Below are 5,755 nucleotides of genomic sequence, written 5' to 3' on the forward strand. Positions count from 1 at the left end.
GTGGTTTCATTGGGTTTGTCTTAACAAAGGGGAAGTGAAATGCTGTCAGCTATTCTTGACTTTAAGCATAAATCAAGGGGCCCAAGGGGAAGGTTATTGTGTATGTCTGTAGTTTTGTTTCTGCTGATTTTCATGGTGAGTTAGACAGGCCCTACTCCCCTTCTTTTGGTAATAAGCTCCAAGGAGCCTCCCTGATGGGAGGAACAATGGACCTTTGACAGATCCTAGCTAAATAGGTGCCCCCCAGGATTACCTCTTCCCCCAGGCAGTAGTATGGCCTGAACAGGTAGCTCTCTGCTGTGGCTCTCAGCTCTGCCTGTCAAAGTGAAACTTTCTGTGTGGCACTTTGTTTTCTAATGTAGTTGTAAAACTAAAACTGCCTAGTGAACCTCCAAGTCCTGAAAATCATGTAAATAATAATACCTTTAATTTCATTTGAAGCCTTTTATAAAATACTTTAACGTAAGTGATTTCATTTGGTCACAATAACTGTGAAGTAGGTAGTACTGGTATCATCCCTCTTTCACAGGTAAGGAAAGGTCAGAGAAGCTGACTTGCTCAAGGCCTCACAGTAAGTACAAACTGAAACCCCAGCCCAGATCTTTTGCCCCCAGTGGTGAATCTAACTGCCTTTCTGCAGATAGGCAACAAGCAGAAGGCATGCACTCCACCTGCCAACTCCTGAAGAAGCTCCCTGCCTAGTGACTGCTTAGGCTCTGGAGGTTTTCAGGGATAGGACTTTGGATAGGTCTAGTCCTCTTCTGGGTATCACTAGTTAGTTAGCAAGTTCTTCGGTACTTAGAGTGGAAATCTACCCCCATCAAACTCCCGTCTGTTACCCTTATTATGTTATTTGTCATTCATGCAATACCTATCGCTTCTGCGTGTCAGGCACTGGTGTTGGGGATACAATGACAAAACCATCACAGCCCTTCAAGGAGCTTGTTGTCTGGAGAAGAAAGTAGGTGTAAACAGGCAGTCACAAGATAAAATTATAAGAACTATGATAGGGTAAACCTAGACTATTTGGGGGACTAGGGAGGGGGGTTCTGGAGAGTTATCTGAGGTGGCATCTGGAAGGCAAATAAGGTAACTAGGTGAAGAGGGGGAGGGGAATGTTCTAGGCAAAGACCTGGGGGTAAGAGAGTAAGTCGAGTTCCGTATGTGGTTTGGTAGGGCTGGCACTGGGCAGGGCGTGCAGCTGGAGAGCTAAGCAGGGGCTGGGTCTTAAAAGCAATGCCAAGTAGTTAAGTTAGAGTTTATCCTGAAGGCAATACTGAGGCCTTACAGGGTTTTAAGCAGAGGTGTGGTGTGATCAGATTTACAATTTAAGCAGATCACTTAAGCTCTCTGAGAAAGGATTAAAGGAGCAAGACTGGACAGGGCTGCAGACTGGTTAGGAGGCAGTCCCGGCCAGGCTGCATGGTGGTCTGGACCAGAACCGTGGCAAGGGAGATGGAGAGAAGTGCCCGACTGGAGTGATGTTGGGGTTAGGGTTCAGGTACAGAATAAATCTTGCCCTTCCGCCTGACAGCCCTTCAGTGTAATAACAGTAGACAGAACACAGCCATGTACTGGATTATACAGAACCAACAATGAGGGTCAGAGAAAGTAAGTATAGATCAGATTTAATGGGGAAGAGGTAGCTTTGATGAATAGTACAATAAAAAAATTTCTGTAAAATTCTAATCATGCTAATTTTATAAAATTTAGAAAACAAAAAATACCTTTGATCCTATTCTCAGAGAGTGCGACATTTTGATGTTGCAGATCATCCAGTAATTTTCTATGTGTACTTTTGTTAATATGCAAAACTCAGATCATACTGTAACCAGTTTCTTTCACATAACAGTATATGGTGCCCATCTTTCCACATTACTAAATTTTTTTCTGTTGACGCAATATAAATGGCCACACAACATTCCATTATATGAGTGTATAATAGCTTATTACACCTTGTTACACTTCGTTACCCTTGTTACACCTGTATAACACTTTATTATCAAGAGCATTGCCATGGGAAGGTGGAATCTGAAAGACAAAAAGGAGAGTAGGGCAGGTGTGGAGAGAAGGTTCTGAGTGGGGAGACAGTTTGGTGCCACGTCCCGGCAGGCAGAAGGAGGGCGAGGTCCTGACTGGAAACTAGGCTTAGAGGAGGGGGATGAGGATGGCCGGCGAGACTGTCAGAGGTGGGAGGGTTCTTGGAAGCCATCTTGTTTTGCATTCCTCTTGGGCCCCGGCCTCGCTCTATAGCATCCCTGATAAAGGGTTCCCCACCCCCCTGGTGCTCGAGGCCATCCATGTCATTGCTGCAAAATTCACTGCTGTTGGAAAGTTCATTCTTCATGGTCCCTAGCTTCCATTCTAGGACTTGTCACTGCCTTGTTTCTGTTGCCAAATTCTTTACCACAGCCTTCCATAATTTGGCCCCTGTCTCTCTCTCCAACCCAAACCTACCGTGAACATGGGACATTCAAGACAAACACGTATTTTCTTGGAAACCTAAACTGTTCTTTCACTGTTTTGGAAGGCTTCATAAACAATATGCTGTCTAAACTCTCAGAAACCTCATGTGATTGATGGGTGTGCAGTATTTTGTGCCTTCCTGCTGCCTGGGCTTGGTTAGTAAGGATGGTTTCTGTGGGTGCTGCACGCGGTCTACCACGCATCGTCAGACATCCATCAAGACAATCTTTATGCCCCCCACCCCCGGCCACACACATTCACACACTAAAAACAAAGGAGAACAATTCTATTGAGACGTGTAGGCCTCCCTGTGATTTCCACCTGGGATCTCCCTCTACCTGCTGGAGCAGCATGGAGTCAGACAAATCCTTCTCCCTCACAGCCCTTCGCAGATAGTAAAACAGCTGTCATGTCACACAGGGAGGGTCGGATTTGGAGAGAGCCTGAAAGCTAGGAAGAGGAGTTTAGACTTGACTTGGCAGTTCATGAGGAGCTCTTGTGGTTCAAAGGCAGGGAGGGACATGGCCAAAGTACTGTCTGAGGTTGATTCAACCAACTGCCCAGACATCCTGGGCTGGACCCTGGCAGAGGTAGCAAGCTGGGGGCGGGGACTCCAGAAGAGAGGCTGCTGTCATCATCTAGCAAAAGGGGAACCTGAGAAAGATCATTACAAGAAGATGAAAGGGCCTTGAAGGTTCAAACATTCCTGTGGGACCTTACCTGCAGGCTGTCCTGTGCTCACCTGGGTATTTTGTCTCCCTAGTTACACAGAGGCCCAGGAGGGTGCCGTTTGTGCTGTCACCCCCTGCACTTAGGTTGTCCTAACGGGTGCTTGATAACTACGTGCTGACAGTGGATTGGTGTGGTCAGGCACTGAGGTTTTTCTGAGAAAATGATGGTGCTGGGTCAGGAATGAGCCACTGCAGTTCACAAAGGTGGACTGAGCAGGTGGGGACACTAGGGTAGATGCTGGGCTGACATGATGGACAGTTTTTTGTGTCAGTCCAGCAAAGCAACGGTTCCCAGTGTTTCAAACACTAATCTTAATGTTGCTGTGAACATATTTTGCAGATATGATTAAACCAGATAATCAGTTTATTTTAAGTAAAGAAGATTATTCTAGATAATCCGGCTGGGCCTGATTAAATCAGTTGAAAGGCTTAAAGAGCAGAACTGAAGTCCCTGAGAAATTCCACCTGTAGACTGCAGCTTCCACTTGTGTTCAAGAGTGTGTGTGTATAAATATGTTTGTGTACATATGTGTGTGTGTACATGTGGGTGTATATATATTTGTATGTACACACACACACACCTCTATGGGTTCTGTGTCTCTGGGGGAGCTGCACCTGATGCAGTGTGTAAGTGTGCACACCCACAGCAGAGGAAGCCGTAGCTCACTGGGCCCCACGAGCCCCTCTCTTCCTCAGTCTTGCTCAGTCCTCACACATCCTCCCAGCCATACTGAGAGGCGAGCACTACTATTCCATCTCTCAGATGAGGAAACAGAGCCTTGGCGGGGTTAAGTAATTTGGCCCATCGTGTTCTTCCCACATGCTCTTCCCTCCATTTACATTTTGGCTAGTCTCTTTGGATGATGGGTTTCTTCTTGTCATTCAAGTCTGGGCTCAGATGTCAGCTTCTCAGGCCGCTCTCCCTGGATGCTAAGTTTAAAGCAATGCTCTCGGTCACTCTCACGTCCATAGACTTTATCACTACTTGGTAGCATGATGTTCATGCTCACAGTTCCTTGGTTTAGCACCAGTCTCCCTTGTAACCGGAACACCAGTTCCATGAGTTCAGTGCTTTCTTTACCCATCTTACCGTGACTTCACCTAGAACATGCTGGGCACTAGTAGGCCAGCACTCAGAAACTGTTAAATGAATGGATGAATTAATTAATTGGCCCCAATTCCTGCTGCTAAAGAACTCAAAGTCCAGTGGATATCAGAGATAAATAAGCAGCCAGCATGGTAATTGCTCAGTAGGAATTTAGATCTGATATCAGTCTCAGTGATCACAGAACTCAGAATATTCACTTTAAAGCCAGTGGGCAGCCCTCAGAGCTGTGTAGCAAGCATTGTGTTAAGGGCACATTCTCTGGTGCTGGTCTTGCTGGGCTCAGGTCCCAGCACAGTGTATGGCCTTTTACTCCTTGGTGTGTGACCTTGGACAAGTTCTGGCCCCTCTTGCCTTAGTTTCCTCATCTGTCAAGGGGAAGCAGTAACAACAGCTATCTTATAAGGTAAGAGAGCTTGAGAGGATTAACAGGGCTCACATGCAGTGAGCGTTTAAAAGAAGGCCTGACACATAATAGGCACTACTTAAGCATTTGCTGTTATGAGTGTGCCATACAACTAGGTTAGACTCACCGTTCACCCCATTGTAGTGCTATCAGTTGTGTCCCAATTAGCTTATAAACTCTTTGAGGACAGACACCAAAGTCGTTTTCAGCTTATTTCCCAGTGCTAAGGAACCCGGCTTTCATTTTGTCATCTGGTCCAATGGTGAGTCAACAAGGGATTTCATGCACAGAGGGTGTGGTCCCATTTGGGTTTTTAGAAAGGTTTTTCTCACAGCCAGGGGATGGTTTTGTGAAGACAGATTGTAGTAGACTAACTAATATCCCCCTAACATTTATGTCCATCCAGAACCTCAGTACATCATCTTATTTGGAAGTAGGGTCTTTGTAAATGTAATCAGTTAGAACTGAGATGAGATCAGGCTCAGTTAGGGAGAGCCCTAAGTTCAGTGGCTGGAGTCCTTGTGACATGAGGAAAGGAGACAGAGTCACAGAGAGCAGAAGGCACGAGAAGAAGAGGCAGAGACGAGAGCTACAGCTGTAAGCCAAGAAACACCAAGCACTGCCGTCGGCCCAGAGAAGTTGGAAGAGGCAAGGAAGGATTCTTCCCCAGAGCTTTCAGAGGGCGTGTGGCCTTACAGACACCTTGATTCAGACTGACTGATTTCAGACCCAATCTGTGGTACTCGGGCACAGCAGCCTTCGGGAACTAACACAGAGAGTGTGAGGCATGGAGCCAGGGAGACCAGCAAGGAGGCTAGTGATGAAACTCAAGCAGAAATTATAGGAGCCTGGACAAAGGCACAGACAGGCACTGAGACAAACCAGAGGGATATCCAGGAGAGCAAACCAACTGAACTTGGTGACCAGTTGTACTCAGGGTTACAGAGAAGGAGCAGTCTTGGATGGCTTGCAAAAGGAAAGCTAGTTTTCTGGGGAGGAATAACACAGTTATGAACATAGTTACCTATTTGAGGCTTGAGTAGATTT

Source organism: Manis javanica, chromosome 7, assembly GCF_040802235.1.
Source record: "Manis javanica isolate MJ-LG chromosome 7, MJ_LKY, whole genome shotgun sequence".
Lineage (NCBI taxonomy): Eukaryota > Metazoa > Chordata > Mammalia > Pholidota > Manidae > Manis > Manis javanica.